Source organism: Rattus norvegicus, chromosome 2, assembly GCF_036323735.1.
Source record: "Rattus norvegicus strain BN/NHsdMcwi chromosome 2, GRCr8, whole genome shotgun sequence".
Taxonomy (NCBI): Eukaryota; Metazoa; Chordata; class Mammalia; order Rodentia; family Muridae; genus Rattus; species Rattus norvegicus.
In genome coordinates, this window is record NC_086020.1 from 135,409,050 (window position 1) to 135,432,792 (window position 23,743).

Sequence of the window (23,743 nt, forward strand, 5' to 3'; positions counted from 1 at the left end):
TTGTTCCCCTCTAGATGCTCCAAAGAGCACACGTATAGTGGAATCTCTATGTCTGATGAGTTTTCAACTTTTTGCCTTTTATTCTTTTTCCTTTTTCTTTTGTGATTTCGTGTATACTTGAGTGAGCTATAATTGAAAAACAATGTGTTCATCTCTCTTATTAGTTTATTTTAATATTTCATATATGTATGTAATATATTTTTGTCACAATCAAATGTCCCACTTCTCTTCCCACCTCTTCTTAACAATTCCCTCTCCCCCTCCTTTGTTTTATTTGTTTTTGTTCTTTTATTGTATTTTATGACATGCTGAGTTTACCCAGGGACTCAGAGAGGCGTGGGTGTGGAGATATACTGTCACATGACTAAATCACTGAAAACAAAGATTTTCGATCAAATGCCAGTGGCTTCCCAAGAAGAAGGTCCCCATGAGCCCTTTCCACATCCATGACTGACCTTACACATGTCTTTGTTGCTAAAGACAGCTCTTTGAAGCCCATGAGAGCAATAGGCTTGTCTTACCAAGAGGACAAAGCTTCACAGCCCTTCTCTCCATCTTCTAGATCTTACACTCCTTCCACCATCATTGCCAGAATGTTCGCTGAGCCTTAGAAGGAGTGATGTGGCTGTCCCATGGTAGGGGAGGCGCTTAACTTTCTTGCATATGAAATTAATCATGTAGTAATTCACAAGTGAGTAGTATCCCAGTGAAAGCAGTAATAGAAATCTAGTAAAAAGATATCCTGCAAAGGTGAGACCTATGAACCCCCTTTGTGTTGAAGCATGCGAAACAAAAAGCATAAAACAGTTGATATGAAAAAGGCAGTCAGCACAGCAAAGACAAAAGAAAAGTATTAACAATCATAAATAAGTGACCTTGATCCCAAACTTGGCAGTTTTCACTGAGGCTCACAGAGTCACTGAGGTCCAGCAATAGGACAGGAAGCAGGGAGCCCTAGGGATTAACAGCCTGGTATCCTCTCTATAATGCTCCACATGAAAGCATGAATCATTTTACCATATTCAAAATAAGGTTCTGTCAAGCAAAAACTTGACAAAATACTGCCAGTACAAAGAATATGAACAAGTCTGCAAAGTACAGGGCTCTGGAGTTTAACAGTCATAACAGAGATAGGGAACTGGAAAAACAGACAAGCACCACCTTATTGATTCAGTCATTTGCCTAGCTGTCATTTTAACTTAAAAGTTTCTGAAGGCTGAAGCTTGATATGCTCTTAACACACACACACACACACACACACACACACACACCACACACACATAACACACACACACACACACACACACACACAGAAAGAGAGAGAGAGAGAGAGAGAGAGAGAGAGAGAGAGAGAGCGAGCAAAATTTGGGTTTAGAAATAAGCAGAAGGTCTGCTGGCTGTATCTCCTCATTGGGAAAATAAGTTGTAGAAACTCATGTCTATGTCTAAGACTACAGCTAAAAGGGTGGGGTAATGACTGAGGGCTGAGATCCCATTCCAGGTCCATCATTATAAACAGAGAAAACAACCCATCTCATAAGATACGGTGTCTAAGAAGATACTTTTTTCTCAAAATGTATAAAACATCTGCATCTTAGTGATAGCATTGCTTGAACAGTTTTTAATGAAAAAGAATAAACTACTTAAATTCAAACAACGTAAAAAATAGTTCTATGTCTTCAAGTATGCTATTTAAGTGTCAGATTTCCTGACTTTAAGATAAAGTTGGAAAATAAGATTTACTAAGGAAACCACACACATTACCACTTCTATGTGAGAATATTTAAAATATAATGTAACATTTAAAATCCTCCATATATTTCACTTCCTCCATATATTGTTTCTAAGAAACATTCCAGGCTTTCTTTTTGATTTAACAGTTACATAAATTAAAGGTACATATGTTGTCATTATTTCTTCTTATTAATACATTTTCTATCAATGCTTGGTGTTAATTTTTATTACCTTATGAAGGCAATCTAGCTATAACTCTGGATATTTAGAACTCAGTTCTTAAATACAAGCCATCAATGCCTAAGTTCTTACTTGAAACCAAAACATTGTATATAGATTATCCATTTCTACCAGTTTCAGAAACAAGTCTACTTACAATTAGCCATGGAATGGTAGTGATTTAGAATCAGAGGTATTGTCCCAAAATATTATCTAGTCCAGTTCCTTTTGCATAGGCAAGAAAAGCAAATTTCAAGTTACACTAATTTGTCATATAACACATAAAGGCAGAGTCTAAGACTGAATGATTTTGTAGAGACTGACGTTTTTGGAAATGAAAAGTTTTAGGCCTTTAATATTATACTGAATGCATAGTATAGTGATATAAATATACCTATTTCAGAACATATGTATAAATATGTTTTAGGACTTTCTGTTTAATAAAAAGTAAGGATAATCTATCCATGTCTATAAATCAACATGTACAATTCTTATCTATTAAAGTTCAACTTTCCAGGAAACATTTGCTAGTGCAATTTATGTTTTATTTTAACTTCCAGATTATAATATATCTCTGTGTGGAAGTCACAGAATCAAGAGCTTAAGACATTAAGTCATATCTCATTCAAAGTTAAGGGCAGATTGAGATTAGTTCAGATTACATGGTTAGTGTTCACCTAGCTTTCTCTAACCTGACACATTCCATACACCAGAATAATGCCACTCACTTTCAATCTTCTGCCTTCCATATCAGTTTTCAACCTACAGGTTACTGTCCCTTTGGAGGTCAAAAGACCCTTTCACAGTGGTTGCATATCTGATAGCCTGTATATTGGATATACAATATACAATATGATTCATACTAGTAGCAAAATTACAGTCATGAAAATAGCAATAAAAATAATTTTATGTTGTGGGGGAATGGTCACCACGACAAGAGGAACTGTATTAAAGAATTGCAGTATTAGGAAGGTTGAGAACCACTGGTTTAGACCATCACAATCCTCTGCAGATGTGCCCAAAGGTCAGCATGATCTAGACCATCACCTACTGTGACAGACTTTCCAGGAAATTCTTGACTGCAGTGAGTTCACAAATAACACAAGCATTACACACATTAACCTAATGTTTGTAATGAAGGTATGTTATTGTGTGTGTGATCCACAGTCACTGGATTTTACATATAATGTATAAGCAAAAAGAGCATGGGTAACTGTAAAACCATTTACTGAAGGGCTTGGAACAAAAGCAATTTTTCCAGAGAAATCCTGTATCTTGTCCTTAATGTATGGAACCTGTGAGTTTTCTGCCTACCCTCGGGCCTGCTGGGTGTTTCCTTGTTAGCCTGAGGCTAATAGGGGTCTAATACTCAGTACCAAATTTTCACCTATCACAAATATTAAAGAAAACAAAAAGATGGATGCATATCATTGTTTATTTGTCTGGAGAACCCTCCTACAGACCGTACCTACAAACTCAAGTTAGGTAACATATGGCAACGATTGTAGCATCAGTACCAATGACAGTTTGCACATTAGCTAAAATACTTTGTATTACATGACCAGAAAACCTGAACTTTTAAAAGGAACATTTGGGTAAATTTGTAACCCCATCTCTTTATTTTCTGTGTCCTGAACAAAGTGCTTATATTCCCAGCCAGACTTTGTGATTAGGTCATGATTTTTGTAGAAGTGTTAGATTCATTCACTCGCAAAGCAAACATCATTTGAAATAGTCCTTAACATTGGCCTACTTTTCATATCCAATCCCTTGAATATAAGTACTTGTACTTCTATTGTACTATCCAAACCTGTGCCAAGTTAAGAAAATAAGCCCTATAATATGTCTCCCCAACACCCTGAAATGTCTTAGATTTTTCCTGTCTTGCACTGGAAAACATTTTGAAACTATAAAATGTGTAAAGCACTAGCATCTGAACTGGTTGCTTAGTCCTCAGTGAATATGTATTGACAAAAGCAAGAGGTCAAATGAAACCATCTGTTGCTGATTCAGCCCCTCTTAACTCGTCTACACTATTTATATTCCGCAAACTATGAAAGCTCAACAAAATGCTTTCAAATTTTCTGAATTAATTTTTCCCATTTTAAAAAGAAACAAAAGGACAACGGAAGAAACAAGTGCAGAATGGATGGGCTTCATGCATTTTCAACATCAAGAAGCCTGCAGCGGTCCATCCTAGCTGAGGATCTTTCACAGCTGTCCCAGGAGCTCTGGCTGCCAGTAAGCACCAAGCATTTGGGATGGATAAATTCCCAAAGCCAAATCCTATGTACTGTGCTAATTTCTCAACTCTGTATAACAAATGCATCACCACAAATTTACCAAATTAATTCAATGTCTGTTTTATGAACATGACTTAATTGAATCTTTGTTGACGGTCTCCTAAGGTTACTGTTGAGTATTGGGCATACAATACACTATCTGCTTCTACAGAACTATAGTAATTTTGCCATATTCTTTTCCTGAAAATTATAAACTTCTAAACTAAGCCACGACAGTAGACTCCTTTTCTATTTTGTTAAAACCAACTCTTTTCTTGGGTGATCTAATCCCAGGATTGGCAACCATTGCCATGACCATATTTATTTGTTTTTCATGCACATGGGAATTGGGAAGGTGGTGTCTAGTACATGGACAACATGCACACGGAAGGAAATAATTGCACTTAGGCATGAATACCTGAAGTGAGGAACCATCAGCATCTGCCCTAGGGAGTCTTGTCATGCCCCCTTATTCTCCTCTCCAAGCCCCGTTCCACCTAGTCCTTCCATCCCTCTGCTCCCCTGGCTATTTTATTCCCACTCCTATGTGAAATTCAAGCATCTTCACATGGGCCTTCTTTCTTCTTTAGGATTTTTATGTATGCAGAGTGTAGAGTGGGTATCCTGTACTTTATGTCAAATATCAACTTATCAGTGATTACATAAAATGCATGGCACTTAGGGCTGGGATACCTAACTCAGGATGATATTTTCTAGTTCCATCCATTTGTCTGCAAAATTCATTATGTCCTTGTTTCTAGTAGCTGAATCGTATTCCATTCTGGAAATGAACCACATTTCTTTGCGACCTTCCTCAGTTAGGGGTCATTTGGGTTGCTTCCAATTTCTGGATATTACGAATAAGGCTACCATAAAATTATTAGAGTACCTACCCTTGAGGTATGGTGGAGCAACTTTTGGGTATATGCGAGGAGTGGTATAGTTGGGTCTTCAGGTAGATCTATTTCCAACTTTCTGAGAAACTACCAGATTTATTATCAGAGTGCTTATACAAGTTTGCAATCTCACCAGCAATGAAAGAATGTCCCCCTTTCTCCACATCCTCAACAGTGTGTGCTGTCACTTGAGGTCTTTATCTTAGCTATTCTGAAGGTTATAAGGGTTTAATTTGTATTTCCCTGATGATAAAGAACAATAAATATTTCATTAGGTGCTTCTCAGCCATTCAGGATTCCCCTGTTGCGAATTCTCTGGCTCTCTACCCCAATTTTTAATTGTGTTATCTGATTTGTGGAGGTCTAACTTCTTAAGTTCTTTATATATTTTAGATATTAGCCCTCCATCAGATGTAGGACTGGTGGATATTTTTTCTCAATCTGTAGGTGTTGTTTCCCTAATTTCTCAGCTGATTTATCATTTGTATAAAGCATGTCTACAGATATGAGTTAAATTTGTTTCCAGCCAGTTTGCTGAAGTTGTTTATCAAGTGTAGGAGTTCTCTGGTATAATTTTTGGGGTTGATTATGTATACTGCCAAATAATCTGCAAACAGTGATGCCTTGACTTCTTTTCCAATTCACATTCCCTTGATGATCAGTTGTTTCCTTACTGCTCTAGCTAGAACATCAAGTACTATATTGAATAGATAGGGAGAGAGTAGACAGCCATGTCTTGTCCCTGATTTTAATGGGATTGCTTCAAATTTCTCTCCATTTAATTTCATTTTGGCTATTGGCTTGATATATATTGTTTTTATTTATATTTAGGTATAACCCGTGTATTGCTGGTCAGTCTAAGACTTTTAATATGAGTGAGTGTTGATTTCCAAATGGCTTTTCAGCATCTAATGAGATGATCATATGAATTTTTTTTAGTTTGTTTATATAGTGTACTACATTGATGGATTCTCATATATTGAACAATCATAGACTCTCTAGATAATCATGGTGAATGATGTTTCTGATGTGTTCTAAGATTTGGTTTGCAGAAATTTTATTAAGTATTTTTGCATCAATGTTTATAAAGAGAATTCAGTCTGAAGTTTCTCTTTGTTGCATCCTTGTGTAGATTAGATACGCGGGTAACTGTGGCCTCATAAAATGATTTTGACCTTGTTCCTTCTGTTTCTGTTGTGTGGAATAGTTTGGGAAGTAATGGTGTTACATCTTCTTTGAAAGTCTGGTAGAATTCTGCTCTAAAACCATTTGGCACTGGGCTTTTTTTGGCTTGGGATTTTGATAAATACTTCTATTACTTTATGTGTTATAGAGCTGTTTAAATAGTTTACCTGATTTTGATTTAACTTTGGTAAGTGGTATCTGTCTAGAAAATTCTACATTTCCTTATGATTTTCTAATTTTGTGGAGTATAGGCTTTTGAGGTAAGACTTAATGATTCTCTGAATTTCCTCAGTTTTTCTTGTTCTGTCTTCATTTTTCAAGTTCAATTTTCTTAATTTGGATACTGTCTCTATGCCTTTTAGTTAATTTGACTGAAGCTTTGCCTTTCTTGTTGATTTTCTCAAAGAACTAGATCTTGGGTTTTGTTGTTGTTGTTATTGTTGTTTTGTTTTGTTGGAGTCTTTGTATTGTTGTATTCACTTCTAATTGATTGATTTCAACCCAGATTTTGACTGTATCCCACATTCTACTCTTCTTCTGTATGCTTACTTCTTTCTTTCTAATGCTTTCAGGTGTACTTTTAAATTTCTGGTATGAAAAATTCATAATTTCTTTTTAATTTTTATTATTTTTATTCTATCCTTTAAAATAATAGACATAAAATTGGTAATGTTTCATGACTAAATTAAATCAATTCTTATTACAAGGTTTAATACTACATAAGAACACATTTCATCCAAGGTTGACCAGAGCTAAAAGGGCCTTAATTTCTCGAAGCATACATTGTCCTAGAATTTCAAGTTATTCATTTCACGTGACCTTTTTTGATGTTTGTTAGGTCCAATTAATTCAGACTGTCTTTTAACTTCATTTATTTTTGTTTACTTTTTGTTTGGATGAACTGTTACTTGCTCTGAGTGGTGTGTTGAAATCTTTCACTATTAATGTGTGGGGTTCAGTGTATGATTGATTTATGCTTTAGCAATGTTTCTTCTACAAGTGAGGGTGACCATGTATTTGAGGCACAGATGTTCATAACTGAGATATCATCTTGCTAGATTTTTTTCTTTGATGAGTATGAAGTGTTGTTCCCTGTCTCTTTTGATTAATTCTTTCTTTGAAGTGTATTTTATTAGATAGTAGAATGCTTATTCTACCTTGCTTCTTGGATCTGTTTGCTTGAAAAACTTTTCTCTAGCCATTTACCCTGAGGTAATTTTTATCTTTGTTACTGAGGCATTTTTCTTGTATGCAGCAGAATGATGGATTGTGTTTATGTATTCAGTTTGCATACCCACTATTGAAAGCCTGTGTGTTAGCCAGTGTCTTTTTATTTGTGAATTGAGTTCATTAATATTGAGAGATTTTAACAACCAATGACTGTTAGGTTCTGTTATTTTGATGTTGATGGTGGTTCGTTCTCTCTCTCTTTCTCTCTCTCTCTCTCTCTCTCTCTCTCTCTCTGTCTCTGTGTGTGTGTGTGTGTGTGTGTGTGTGTGTGTGTGTGTGTGTTGTTTCTTCGTTTTGCTATGAGATACTTAATTTCTTGTGTTTTCTTGGATGTAGTTACCTTCTTGTGTTGGAGTTTTCCTTCTAGTAGATATGAATTAGTGGAAAGATATTGTTTAAAATTGGTTTTGTCATAAAATATCTTGGTTTCTCCATCTAGGGTGATTGAGAGTTTTGCTGTGTATAGTAGTCTGGGTTGATATCTGTGGTCTCTTAGGGTCTATAGGATGTACTGCAGATGCTCATGGATGTTTTGTGTTACAAACTTTTTAGATTTGGCATTTTTGATCAATGTATCAATTTCTTCTTTTGTTTGTTCTATACCTTAGATTCTTTCTTCCATCTCTTGTATTCTGTTGATGATGCTTGTGTTTGCAGTTCCTGGTCTCTTTCCTAAATTATTCATCTCCAGGACTGCTTCCATTTGTGTTTTCTTTATTGTTTCTATTTGCATTTTTATGTCTTGGGTCATTTTCTTCATCTGTCTAATTTCTGTACTTTTAAGGGATTTATTTGTTTATTCTTTAAAGGTCTCTATCATCTTAAGATGAAATTTAATATCATAGTCTTTCTCTTCAGATGTGTTAGGCTATCCCTTGAGGTAGTAAGGGAGCTGGGTTCTGACTGTTTTTTCATAATTGCATTTTCTTCTTTTGATTGTCTTCTTGTGCTTGCCTTTTGCCATCTGGTGTTGGGTGACCTATGGGTCAAGGGTTGAAGCAGGCTTCCCAGGAGGCAAGTGATATTGTGTGTCCCGTGTTAGAGCAGGTCCCTGGCAGGCAGGCAGAACTGTGGGGTACAGGATTGCAAGCCAATCCAAGATTACATGTAGAGGTGAGGACCCAAAGAAGATGGGGCTCCAATAGGGTTGGGCAGAGCCCTGGCTGTTAGACCTGGTAGGATCCCAGCATGCAGGGAGATTGGGGCAGGAGTCTTACCTGTGTTCCAGATTAGAGCAAGCCACCCAAAAGACAGGCAGAACTGTGTGGTGAGTTGCAGTGCACCAATACTTGCAACTGCAGATGGAGGTGTGGGTTAGAAGGAAAATGGAGCTCCGACAGGGCCAGTATTTCAATTCTTAACATTATGATCTAAACACAAGAGTACTCATTTTTGTAAAGGAAACACTATTAACAGCTTAAATCACATATTAACTCTCACACATTGACAGTGGGAGAATTCAAAATCCTACTCTCACCAATAGACATATGTAGACATAATTTTTTTTGCAACCTGCTTTAAATAAGGGTTCAATGTCTTCTCTATACCATCACACAGCAGAGGTAGTGGAAGAGAAAGGTTACTAGGATATGGGAGAAGTGGACTATTTAAGTAATAGTTCTTGGGGGCTAGCTTGATCTTCTTTGGCAGAAGGTCAGTCCCATAGCCAACACCAAATACAGCTCAGCAGCTACAGACCAGTCCACTTCCATCAAGCAGACAACAAGCATGGATCAGAAGATGTACTTCAACCCTAAAGAAAATGAAAGACACAGCAAGCTCAAGAGTACTTTTTGGCGAGCTTCTCTCAGTTGAAGGGTTACCACAAGTTAAGCTTAACAACGCTAGGTCAGGCCAACCAATACATGTGTATCATTGGTGAAGAATAGCAAGGCTAAGCAAATGAAACCAATGTCTTGTCTCCCTATTTGTGGGGTAATACTTATACTTATTCATCATGGGTCTTTTCATGTTTTTGCTGTATCAAAACATCTTTTCGCCAGTGTCTGCTTCAGGAAAACATTCTTTCACATATCTGCTTTAGCAAGACATCCTATCCTCTGTGTGCCCCAGAAAAATATCATTTGACATAACTAACTTTCCAAAGTAATTAGACATTTCCACTTCAGCTATATCTTCTAGACAAAAAGTAAACTGATAGATGCTAGAACCAACAGACATTTTAAACTAAATGGACCTAACAGATATTTACAGAATATTTCAACCAAACAAAAAAGAATGCATCTTCTTCTCAGTACCTCCTGGGACTTTCTTCAAAATTGACATATATTGGTTCAGACATGAATCGAATCTCAGTAGATTCAAGAAAAAGGAAATAACTCCCTGCATTCTATCAGACCACCAAGGATTAAAGTTGTATATCAACAACAGAAACAGCAGAAAACTTACAAAATAAGAAAAACTGGACAACTCTCTGCAGAATAACACAAGGGGTTAAGACAGAAAGGGGAAAAAGAGAAAATCAAGAGAAAGAGGCAGGGGGAGAGCAAGAAAGGAAACCAGAATGAAATTAAAGATTTTCTAAAGTTCAATAAAAATGAATAAACAGCATATCCAAACTTATGGAATACAATGAAAGGAGTACTAAGAGGAAACTTCGGGGCTGGGGATTTAGCTCAGTGGTAGAGCGCTTACCTAGGAAGCGCAAGGCCCTGGGTTCGGTCCCCAGCTCCGAAAAAAAGAACCAAAAAAAAAAAAAAAAGAGGAAATTTCATAGCGCTGAGTATCTAAATAAAAAAAAAAAGGTTTCCATGATATCCCACACTAGAAACTTAACAACATAGCTAAAATCTTGATACCAAAATCTTGGGACCGCAAGAGAAATAGGCAGTAGGAAATAATAAAACTGAAGACTGAGATCAATAAAATAGAAACAAAGAGAAAAATACAAAGAGTCAATGAAAAGAGTTAGTTCCTTGAGAAAAATCACTAAGATAAACAAACCCATATTTAAGTTAACTAAAAGATGAAGCAAGAATGTACAAATTAAAATAAATAAACAAGCAAACAGAAAAAATGGGTGGGACATAGCAAAAGACACTAAGAAAATATAGAAAAACTGAAGGACATGCATTAAAAGCTTATTTGTTCCTACTTGTCCAAACAGCTACCAGCAACTACTAATTGGTACAGTCCGTTGGTCCTAGCTACTTCTTTCTTGCTACTTTTCGTCACAAACCTTCTGAGTGAAGAAGAAAGGATAGTACTTTAAAAATATGACAACTGTTTTCCTTGTAATTTGCCAGCTTCTCAAAGTTTTCACACTAACAGATCTACTGCAGTGTTAGGATGATTTTTATCAGAGGTATGCATGCTGATTGGTAAAGAAGCAAACAGTAACTTCAAACTTAAGAGCCACAGTTTCTGTACAAATATGTAACTCTTCCATTGCAGTTTCAAGTCAGCTGTAGGTAATGCAAAAACAGATGCATGCAGCTGTGTTTCAATAAAACTTTATTTACAATGCAAAAAAATTGTACTCATTTGGGAAATGAGAACCTTAACAATAGTCCCTCATAATATAAAATGTTTTAGTGTGACTTTAAGCAAGTTTAAGATATGTATGACAAGAACCTCAAGTCTCTGAAGAAAGAAATTAAAGAAGATCTCAGAAGATGGAAAAATCTTCCATGCTCATGGTTTGGCAGGATTAATAGAGTAAAAATGGCCATTTTGCCAAAAGCAATTTACAGATTAAATGAAATCCCCATCATAATTCCTACGAAGTTCTTTATAGAGATAGAAAGACCAATTTACAAATACATTTGGAGTAACAAAAAACCCAAGATAGCGAAAACTATGCTCAACAATAAAGAACTTCTGGGGGAATCACCATCTGAGACTTCAAGCAGTATTGCAGAGCACTAGTCATAAAAATTGTATGGTATTGGTACAAAACAGACAGATAAATCAGTGGAACAGAATTGAAGACCCAGAAATGAACCCACACATCTATGGTCACTTGATCTTTCACAGAGGAGCTAAAACCATCCAGTGGAAGGAAGATAGCATTTTCAACAAATGGTGCTGGTTCAGCTGGAGGTCAGCATGTAGATCAATCCATTCTTATCACCATGTACAAAGGTTAAGTCCAAGTGGATCAAGGACCTGCACATGAAACCAGATACACTCAAACTAATAGAGGAAAAAGTGGGGAAGAGTCTCAAACACATGGGCACTGGGGAAAATTTCCCAAACAAAACACCAATGGCTTATGCTCTCAGATGAAGAATAGACAAATGGAACCTCATAAAACTGCAAAGCTTCTGTAAGGCAAAATACTGTCATTAGGACAAAATGGCAACCAACAGATTGGGAAAAGATCTTTACCAATCCTACATCTTATAGAGGGCTAATATACAAAGAACTCAAGAAGTTAGACTCCAGAGAGAAAAATAACCCTATTATTAAATGGGGTACAGAGCTAACCAAAACTTTCTCAGCTGAGGATTAACCAATGTCCAAAAAGCACCTAAAGAAATGTTCAACATGCTTAGTCATCAGGGAAATGCAAATCAAAACAACCCTGAGATTCCAACTCACATCAGCCAGAATGGCTAAGATAAAAAAAACTCAGGTGACAGCAGATGCTGGTGAGGATGTGGAGAAAGAGTAACACTTCTCCATTGTTGGTGGGATTGTAAACTGGTACAACCACTCTGGAAATCAATCTGCAGGTTCCTCAGAAAAATGGTCATTCTACTACCTGAGGACCCAGCTATATCTCTCCTGGTCATACACCCAAAAGATGCTCCAACATAAAACAAAAACACATGCTCCACTATGTTCATAGCAGCCTTATTTATAATAGCCAGAAGTTGCAAAGAACCCGGATGCCCTTCAACCAAGGAATGGATTAAAAAATGTGGTACATCTACACAATGGAGTACTACTCAGCTATCAAAAACAATGACTTCATGAAATTCATAGACAAATGGAATGAACTAGAAAATATCATCCTGAGTGAGGAAACTCAATCACAGAAAAACACACTTGGTATGCACTCATTGATAATTGAATATTAGCCCAAATGCTCGAATTGCCCAAGATAAAATCCACAGACCACAGGAAGCTCAAGAAGATGTTCCCACTCCTTCTTAAAACAAAGAATTCACAGCTGAGGAATGCCGAATGGCTGAGAAACACCTAAAGAAATGTTCAACACCTTTAGTCATAAGGGAAATGCAAATCAAAACAACCCTGAGATTTCACCTCATACCAGTGAGAATGGCTAAGATCAAAAACTCAGGTGACAGCAGATGCTGGCGAGGATGTGGAGAAAGAGGAACACTCCTCCATTGTTGGTGGGATTGCAGACTGGTAAAACCATTCTGGAAATCAGTTTGGAGGTTCCTCAGAAAATTGGACATTGAACTGCCTGAGGATCCAGCTATACCTCTCTTGGGCATATACCCAAAAGATGCCTCAACATATAAAAGAGACACGTGCTCCACTATGTTCATCGCAGCCTTATTTATAATAGCCAGAAACTGGAAAGAACCCAGATGCCCTTCAACAGAGGAATGGATACAGAAAATGTGGTACATCTACACAATGGAATATTACTCAGCTATCAAAAACAACGAGTTTATGAAATTCGTAGGCAAATGGTTGGAACTGGAAAATATCATCCTGAGTGAGCTAACCCACTCACAGAAAGACATACATGGTATGCACTCATTGATAAGTGGCTATTAGCCCAAATGCTTGAATTACCCTAGATCCCTAGAACAAAGGAAACTCAAGACGGATGATCAAAATGTGAATGCTTCACTCCTTCTTTAAATGAGGAAAAAGAATACCCTTGGCAGGGAAGGGAGAGGCAAAGATTAAAACAGAGACTGAAGGAACACCCATTCAGAGCCTGCCCCACAGGTGGCCCATACATATACAGCCACCCAATTAGACAAGATGGATGAAGCAAAGAAGTGCAGACCGACAGGAGCCGGATGTAGATCGCTCCTGAGAGACACAGCCAGAATACAGCAAATACAGAGGCGAATGCCAGCAGCAAACCACTGAACTGAGAATAGGTCCCCCGTTGAAGGAATCAGAGAAAGAACTGGAAGAGCTTGAAGGTGCTCGAGACCCCAAAAGTACAACAATGTCAAGCAACCAGAGCTTCCAGGGACTAAGCCACTACCTAAAGACTATACATGGACTGACCCTGGACTCTGTCCCCATAGGTAGCAATGAATATCCTAGTAAGAGCACCAGTGGAAGGGGAAGCCCTGGGTCCTGCTAAGACTGAACCCCCAGTGAACTAGACTATGCGGGGAGGGTGGCAATGGGGGGAGGTTTGGGAGGGGAACACCCATAAGGAAGGGGAGGGGGGAGGGTGATGTTTGTCCGGAAACCGGGAAAGGGAATAACACTTGAAATGTATATAAGAAATACTCAAGTTAATAAAAAAAAAAAAGGGGGGGAAAATATCCATAGGAGGAGATATGGAAGCAAAGTTTAGAGCAGCAACTCAAGGAACAGCCATTCAGAGCCTGCCCCACATGTGGCCCATTTATATACAGCCACCAAAACTAGATAAGATTGATGAAGCTAAAAAAATGCATGTTTAAAGGGACCGGATATAGATCTCTCCTGAGAGACACATCCAGAACGTGTCTAATACAGAGGTCAATGCTAATTGAATGGACAAGCTACACATTGCAAAAACATGTATTTCCATAGAGGCATGATAACAACAACAACTGAAGTAAATTCACATCTAGCCACTATCCCTGGGTGGAGCACAAAAACACATTCCAAAAACAATTCTGTGTTTAAAGAAACTGAGGCTACAAGATTCACATCTTATATTCTTGGAGGTGTTGTAAGGCTCAAAGTGAGTCTTAATTACCAGGAGACACCCCCTGCCCCCAGTGAGACAGGAAAACGGAGTTTGATGCAAACTCAAGGGGTTTATTTTCCAGCGAGTTGGGGTTAACCTTCAATCAGCCCCTCATGGTGAGTGACTAGAAGGAAACCTCGAATGGTTTTTATATTTTTTAGGGGTACAGGTTACATCAACAAGGTGACAGTTTAAACTTACTGGCTAAGCATATTGACCTGTGAATCTATTGGCTAGCAAGTATATGACATGCATTCGAACTCTGTCTGGTATCAGAGGGTCAGGTGACTATCATTCAATACATTCTGCAGTTTTTCAAGAGAGTACCTGCTCCTCCCAAGAACTGTGGGTGGAGAATGGAACATGGACTAGCCATGACCCAAGCTGGTACTAGGCCTAATCTTAACCTGAAGTAGTGAGTATAAAGCTGGCGAAAGCCCTTAGGGTCCTTCACAGGAACTCCATAACCTACCTACTTTCTACCAGGCCAAGCCTCTTAAAAGCTCTTACACTTCAGTAAGAACTAGGGTCCTTCGCTGTTTTACAAGCATTCGGAATTCTCACACAACTCCATTCTTGAACTGTGTTCTGACCAACTTGTTTATATTTCCCGAGCTTGCATGACTTACTGTGAAGTAAATATCCTCATTTTACTTCACATTGTTCAAGAGGATCAAACTGATTCTGTCAGCATTGCAAAGTGAATTACATTCAAATTTATAATTGCTGATAGAGAAATAATGTTTAAAGGCTAAATTTTTTTCTAAATCTTTTAGTTAAGCATTTGTACTAAGGGATTAAGTAGAGTTATATTTAAATACAGAGAAAAGTTCTGAAAAATTACAAACACCACTAACTGACTGAAATACTATAGCCAACTATGAACACAAACATTTTTTATAAAATGGGCAGATTTCAACCTTAAATCTATGAACTCTTTGGTTTTCAGCAAATTGTTGTTTTAAATATGTATATTGTGATTTTTTAAAAGTTTTCAATATTTTAATGTTCGTTCAGATAGAAAGGAAAAACTTTACAAACATGTAAATTTACATTTAATTTTAATATCATAAACTAAGTTGGTATAATATTGGAAAATATCTTTACATTATTGTGGAAGAATGTAATGACAACTATTGGCTTCCATTCCTCCTGATTCTCTGTATCTCTTGTGTCTTAAATGCTTTCTATGTAAAAGCTTTGCTTCCATATCCCCTCCTATGAATATTTTTGTTCCACCTTTTAAGGAGTGAAGTATTCGCACTTTGGTCATCCTTCTTCTTGAGCTTCATGTGGATTGTATCTTGGGTAATCCGAGCATTAGGGCTAATATCCACGTATCAGTGAGTGCATACCATGTATGTTTTTCTATGATTGGGTTACCTCACTCAGGATGGTATTTTCTAGTTCAATCCATTTGCCTATGTATTTCATGTAGTCACGGTTTTGGTTAGCTGAGTAGTACTCCATTACATAGATGTATCACATCTTCTGCATCCATTCCTCTGTTGAAGGACATCTAGGTTCTTCCCAGCTTCTGGCTATTATAAATAAGGTTGCTATGAACATAGTGAAGCACGTGTCTTTTTTATATGTTGGGGCACCTTTTGGGTATATGCCCAAGAGAGGTATAGCTGGATCCTCAGGCAGTTCAATGTCCAATTTTCTGAGGAACCTCCAGACTGATTTACAGAGTGGTTGTACCAGTCTGTAATCCTACCAACAATGGAGGAGTGTTCCTCTTTCTCCACATCCTCATGAGCACCTGTTGTCACCTGAGTTTTTTTATCTTACCCATTCTGACTGGTGTGAGGTGGAATCTCACGATTGTTTTGATTTGCATTGCCCTGATGACTAAGGATGTTGAGCATTTCTTTAGGTACTGCTCAGCCATTACATATTCCTCAACCAAGAGTACGTTGTTTAGCTCTGTACACCATTTTTAATAGGGTTATTTGTCTCTCTGAAGTCTAACTTCTTCAGTTCTTTCTATTTTTTAGATACTACCTCTCTATCAGAAGTAAGGTTGTTAAAGATCTTTTCCCAATTTGTTGGTTGCCATTTTGCCCTAATGACTGTGTCCTTTGCCTTAAAGAAGCTTTGCAGTTTTTTAAGGTCCCATTTGTTGATTCTTGATCTTAGAGAATAAGCCATTGGTGTTTTGTTCAGGAAATATTCCCAGTAACCATGTGAACGAGATTCTTCCACACTTTTTCTTCTATTAGTTTGAGTGTATCAGGTTTTACGTGGAGGTCCTTGATCCACTTGGACTTAAGCTTTGTACAGGGCAATAAAAATGGGTTGATTTCTTGAGTATAGTTTTCGCTATCCTGGGTTTTTCATTATTCCAAATGAATTTGCAAATTGCTCTTTCTATCTCTATAAAGAATTGAGTTGGAATTTTGATGGGGATTGCATTGAATCTGTAGCTTGCTTTTGGTAAAATGGCCATTTTTACTATATTAATCCTGTCAATTAATGAGCATGGGAGGTCTTTCCATCTTCTGAGATCTTCCATTTCTTTCTTCAGAGACTTGAAGTTCTTATCATACAGATCTTTCACTTGCTTTGTTAAAGTCACACCGAGATATTTTATATTATTTGGAACTATTGTGAATGTGACATTTCCCTAATTTCTTTCTCAGCCTGTAGTTCAGGAAGGCTACTGATTTATTTGAGTTATTTTTATACCCCAACACTCTGCTGAAGTTGTTTATCAGGCTTATTAGTTCTCTGGTGGAACTTTTGGTGTCACTTAAGCATACTATCATATTATCTGCAAATAGTGATATTTTGACTTCTTCCTTTCCTATTTGTATCCCTTTGATCTCCTTTCCTTCTCTGACTGATCTGGCTAGGACTCAAGCCCTATATTGAAAAAGTAGGGAGAAAGTGGGCAGCCTTTTCTAATCCCTGATTTTAGTGGGATTGCTTAAAGTTTCTCTCCATTTAGTTTAATGTTAGCTACTGGTTTGCTGTGTATTGCTTTTTAGTATGTTTAAGTATGGGCCTTGAGTTCCTGATTTTTCCAAGACTTTTATCATGAAAGGGTGTTGAGTTTTGTCAAATGCTTTCTCAAAGTCTAATGAAATGATCGTGTGTTTTTTGTCCTTTGAATTTGTTTATATAGTGGATTATGTTGATGGATTTCTGTATATTGAACCATCCCTGCATCCCTGGGAAAAAGCCTACTTGATCATGATAGATGAACATTTTAATGTGTTCTTGGATACAGTTTATGAGAATTTTATTGATAAGTTTTACATAGATATTCATAAGGGAAATTTGTCTGAAGTTCTCTTTCTATGGTTGGTCTTTGTGTGATTTAGGTATAGAAGAGAGTTTGGTAGTGCTCCCTCTGTTTCTATTTTGTGGAATAGTTTGGACAGTTTTGTATGAGGTCTTCTAGGAAGGTCTGATAGAATTCTACACTAAACCCATCTGGTCCTGAGCTCTTTTTGGTTGGGAGACTTTTAATACCTGCTTCTATTTCTTTAGGAGTCATGGGGTTGTTTGGATGATTTATCTGATCCTGATTTAACGTTGGTAACTGGTATCTGTCTAGAAAATTGGCCATTTCCTCCAGATTTTCAAGTTTTGTTGAATATAGTCTTCTGTAGTAGGATCTGATGATTTTTTTTTAATTTCCTCAGATTCTGTTGTGAAGTCTCCCTTTTCATTTCTGATTTTGTTAATTTGGCAACACTCTCTGTGCCCTGTATTTAGTCTGGCTAAGGGTTTATCTATCTTGTTGATTTTCTCAAAGAACCAGCTTTTGATTCTGTTGATTCTTTGTATAGTCTTCTTTGTTTCTACTTGGATGATATTAGCCCTGAGTTTGATTATTTCCTGCCTTCTACTCCTCCTGGGGTATTTGCTACTTTTTGTTTTAGAGGTTTTAGGTGTGCTGTCAATCTGCCGATGTATGCTTTCTAATGTTTATTTTTGCAGGCACTCACACCTATGACTTTGTCTCTTAGCACTGCTTTCATTGTGTCCCATAAGTTTGTGTCCCATATGTTGTGCCTTGATTTTCATTAAATTCTAAGAAGTCTTTAATTTCTTTCTTTATTTCTTCCTTGACCAAGGTTATCATTGAGAACAGCGTTGTTCAACTTTCATGTGTATGTGGGCTTTCTATAGTTTGTTTTTATAATTAAAGACCAACCTTAGTACTTGGTGATCTGATAGAATGAATGGGATTTTTTTCTATCTTCCTGTATCTGTTGAGACCTGTTTTGTGATCGATTATATGGTCAATTTCAGAGAAATACCATGAAGTGCTGAGAAGAAGGCGTATCCTTTTGTTTTAGGAGGAAATGTTCTACAAATGTCTGTTAAGTTCATTTGGCTCATCACTTCTGTTAGTTTCTATATGTCTCTGTTTAATTTTTGTTTCTATGATCTGTCCATTGATGACAGTGGAGTGTTGAAATCTCCTACTATTATTGTGTGAGGTGCAATGTGTGATTTGAGCTTTAGTAAGGTTTCTTATATGAATGTCGTTGCCCTTGCATTTGGATATTTAGGATTGAGAGTTCATCTTGATGGATTTTTCCTTTGATGGATATGAAATGTTCTTCCTTATCTTTTTTGATAACTTTTGATTGAAAGTCGATTTTATTCAATATTATAATGGCTATTCCAGCTTATTTCTTTGTACCATTTGCTTGGAAAGATTTTTCCAGCCTTTTACTCTCAAGTAGTCTTTGACTTTGTCTCTGAGGTGAGTTTCCTGGGTGCAGCAAAATGCTGGGTCCTTTTTACATATCCACTCTGTTATTCTATGTCTTTTGTTGAAAAATTGAGTCCATTGATGTTAAGAAATATCAAGGAATAGTGATTGTTGTTTCCTGTTATTTCATTGTTAGAGGTAGAATTATGTTTGTATATCTCTCTTCTTTTGGTTTCATTGCAAAGATATTACTTTTTTTATTTTTGCCCTTTTTTAGCGTGTAGTTTCCCTTATTGTGTTGGAGATTTCCATCTATTGTCCTTTGTAGGAATGGATTTGTAGAAAGATATTGTTTAAATTTGGATTTTGTCATGAAATATCTTGTTTTCTCCATCTATGTTAATTGAGACTTTTTCTGGGGTGCATTTTCTTAGGATCTGTATGACACCTGTCCAGGATCTTCTGGCCTTCATAGTCTCTGGTGTGCATAATTCATATAGGTCTGCTTCTATATGTTACTTGACATTTTTCCTTTACTGCTTTTAGTATTCTTTGTTTTGTGCATTTGGTGTTCTGACTATTATGTGATGGGAGGAATTTCTTTTCTGGCCCAATCTATTTGGAGTTCTTTTGGCTTCTTATATGTTTATGGGCATCTCTTTCTTCAACTTGGGAAGTGTTCTTCTATAATTTTGCTTAAGATATTTACTGGCTCTTTAAGTTGGGAGTCTTCATTCTCTTCTATACCTACTATCCTTAGGTTTGATCTTCTTATTGTATCTTGAATTTCCTGGATGTTTTCAGCTAGGAGCTTTTTGCATTTTACATTATCTTTGACTGTTGTGTCAATGTGTTCTATGGTATCTTCTCCCCTGAGATTCTCTCTTCTATCCCTTGTATTCTGTTGCTGATTCTTGCATCTATGTCTTCTGATCTCTTCCCTAGGTTTACTATCTCCAGGGTTGTCTCCTTTTGTGCTTTATTTATTGTTTCTGGTTTCATTTTAAATCCTGGACAGTTTTGTACAATTCCTTAACCTGTTTTGTTGTATTTTCCTGTAATTCTTTAAGGAAATTTAAGAGCTTCTACTTGTTTACCTGTGCTCTCCTGTACTTCTTTAAGGGAGTTATTTATGTCCTTCTTAAAGTCCTCCATCATCATCATAAAGTGTGAATTTTAAACCCATATCTTGCTTTTCCGGTGTGTTTGGATATCCAGCATTTGCTTTGGTGTGAGAACTGTGCTCTGATGATGCCAAGTGGTCTTGGATTTTGTTACTCCATTTACTGCGCTTGCCTCTACCCAGGAGGTTGTCTCTGGTGTTACCTAGACTTGCTATCTCTGACAGTAGCTTGACCCTCATGTAGGCCTGTGTATCAGCACTCATTAGACCTATTTTCATGAAGCTGGATCTCAGAACAGAGAGTTCTACTCTCAGGTGTGTAGGTGCTCCTGGTGACTGGATTTCAGCTCTCAACACAGTCAGAAACCTGAAGGGTCCTGCCCCTGACTGCTCCTAGATCCCTGTGCCCAGGGGGCACAGATGAGACTAGGTAATTTCTTCTTGGATTGGGAATGTGGGCAGAGAGTAGTCTCCTCTGAGTTCTCAGGAGTGTCTGAACTTGTGAGAGTCCAGCTCTCTCCACCATGGGATTTGGATGCAGGTAGCTGTGTAACCAGGCGCAGGCCTGACCAGCAGTTTCCTGCAATTGACTGCTTCTGTATTCCTGTACCAGAGGCAACATGCAGTTTCCTCCTGGGACAGGGATGTGGGAGAGGTGGGCAGAAGTGGCAGTCTCAGAATTGTCTGAAATTCTGTGTGTTTAGTTCTCTCCGTATTTGGGTACAGGGAACTTTTGGGTCAGTTCAGTTCAGTTCTGGGCAACTCGTCAGATATTTTTAAGTAACAAAATTATAACACTCTTTTTTGTTCAATTTTTCTAGTTTCAAACACATGCTGTGTACTTTGAAATCTATTTCTGAGTATTAGAATATTAATTCAGATTATACATGAACTACTTCCCTGACATATGCATTTACTTTCATTATTTATCATGAAATTGAATTGCTATTGTGAACCTATCTTGATATTTTTCTTTGAAGAATTTGGTGACAACCAATGGCGCTGTTCCTCGTGACTCTGTATCTCTTGGGTGTTACATGCTTTCTGAGTAAAAGCTATTCTTTAAATACTCATAGAATGTTATATCATGTTTTTGACAGAGTGATATTAACTTAATATGTTTTAATATCCAAATTGTATGAGCAGAGTAATGAAACAAGCCAAACAATAGCTATCAATCTGTCTGTTGACCTAGCATCCATCTCTCTCTATATTCTATCTGAAACCTATATAATATAACTTTCATATACACATGTATAGTTGTGATACTGTCTTATTCCTTCCAAAAACTTATGGTCCAGCTATAATTAAAAAATAATTTTTAAAGGCACTAGGTATAAGGAAAGGCAATGCATGTGGAACTGTGGGAGTTGTCAGGAACCTTAGAGTGATGACATCACAGTACACCTTCACCTTGACAACACCGGGTCTCAGACTTCCGTGGTTTTCCTGCTAACTGCAGTCACCAGTTTGGTGTTCAAGAGTAGGAAGGCGAAATAAAATTTCAAGTCTATTCAAAGGTTCTCCCTTCCAGGCTCCACTGAAAAGGTATTTTTATAACTAATTTGATTCTCATGATAGACTAGTGGAATCAGGAGGTGTTCTCTCTTGAGTCCTCCATATAATGTGAACCAACTCTCAACTCAGCAGTGGTTTTTAGAAAAGTTTAGTTATTGTAGCAATATTCAGTGCCAGTCTTCTTTAGAAACATTATTGTGTGAGGAGTGGTATGTTTTGAGCATAGAGGAGAACAGTTTTTGTAATCTTAAAAACAATCTGAGTTATGAGTGAGGTTTATTTTATACGCAACCAAATTGTTTTTACCCTCATGGCTACAAGATTTTTTTTAAAATTTCTTCATTTTTGATAGGCCCCTAGTCTAACTATCTTTTTTTCTTAAATTGTTATAGTTTCCAACTCATATTGTGTGGTTTGAAATCTATTTCTGAGTATTTGAAGATTAAATCAGATTATACAGGAACTCTTTTCCAGACATTTTCATTAACTTTGTCTTTTTATCCTGAAATTGAGTTGGTATTGTTAACATATCTTGACCCTATTGTTTGAAGTGTGTGAAACTGCTATTGGGTGCTGTTCCTCCTGACTCACTGAATCTCTTCTGTCTTAAATGCTTTCTATGTAAAAGCTCGTGTTGCTCTACATATTCTTTCCAAGATGTATCATGTTCCTGGCAGAGTAAAATTCACTTAAAATGTTTTAATATTAGAATTGTATGAGCAGATTAAAGAAATGAGCCATACCATAGTTATCAATCTGTCTGTTGACCTAGCATCCAAATATCTCTATATTCTATCTCTCACCTATATAATGTAATTCTCATATACCTATGCATAGTTGTGAAACTATGTTATTCCCAACAAAGTCTTACTGTTCCATAATTATTAAAAATATAATTTTTAAAGGCACTAGGTATAAGGAAAGGCAATGCATGCGTAACTGTGGGAGTTGTCAGGAGCCTTAGAGTAATGACATCACAATACACCTTCACCTTGACTACCACAGGGCCCTCAGACTTCAGTGGTTTTCCTGCTAACTGCAGTCACCAGTTTGGTGTTCAAGAGTAGGAAGGCAAAATAAAATTTCAAGTCTATTCAAAGGTTCTCCCTCCCAGGCTTCGCTGAAAAGGTATTTTTATAACTAATTTGATTCTCATGATAGACTAGTAGAATCAGGAGGTGTTCTCTCTTGAGTCCTCCATATAATATGAACTAACTCTCAACTCAGCAGTGTTCTTTTAAAAAGTTAGTCATTGTAGCAATATCAGTACCAGGCTTCTTTAGAAACAGTGTTATGTGAGGAGTGATATGCTTTGATCATACAGGAGAATGGTTTCTAGAAATATTTTTAAAAATTATGCCCAAGTTTTGAGTGATTATTATGTTTCAAAATTTAAAAAAGTGATCAGATTTTTTTGGTGATGACTCTCTGATTTCTTCAAATTGTTATAGTTTCCAACACACATTGTTTTCTTTGTCATCTATTTCTGAGTATTTGAACACTAAATCAGATTTAATAGAAACTAGTCCCCAGACAATTCAATTTCTCTTATCAGGAATTTGAGTTTGTATAATTTTTTAACATATTTTTATTTTATTACTTGAAGTGTGTGATGACAATGATTGACTTCTGTATCCCTTTGATGCTTTGATTCTCAGAGATACTAAATATTTCTTTTTTTTAATTTTTTAAACATTTATTTATTTATTATGTATACATCATACAGCTTACTGCCTGCATGTATGCTTGCAGGCCAGAAGAGGGCACCAGACCTGATTATAGATGGTTGTGAGCCACCATGTGGTTGCTGGGAATTGAACTCAGGACCTCAAGAAGAGCAGACAGTGCTCTTAACCTCTGAGCAATCTCTCCAGCCCCTACTAAATACTTTCTAAGTAAAATATTTGGTACCTCTAGGGGCACCAATAGAAGGGGAAGCCCTTTTCCTGCCAAGGCAGGACCCCCAGTGAATGGAAGTGTTTGGGGGAGGGCAGTAATGGGGTTGGATGGGGAGGG

At 37.0% G+C, this 23,743-nt stretch overlaps 1 protein-coding gene across 7 annotated transcripts in view; it reads left to right on the plus strand.

Moving 5' to 3' along the window:
* Positions 1 to 23,743, plus strand: part of LOC102550446 (rho GTPase-activating protein 20-like) — a 110,919-nt gene that overhangs the window by 51,103 nt on the left and 36,073 nt on the right. For 2 of the 7 annotated variants that reach the window (XM_039103662.2, XM_063282882.1), the window contains exon 1: positions 21,617 to 21,757. The exons of 3 other annotated variants lie outside the window; for them this stretch is intronic. The gene's annotated coding sequence lies outside the window, so the exon portion shown is untranslated. Of the gene's footprint in view, positions 1 to 21,616; positions 21,758 to 22,667; positions 22,856 to 23,743 lie in introns of those variants that run through there. 2 more of the 7 variants (XM_063282883.1, XM_039103663.2) reach the window with 2 other exon arrangements.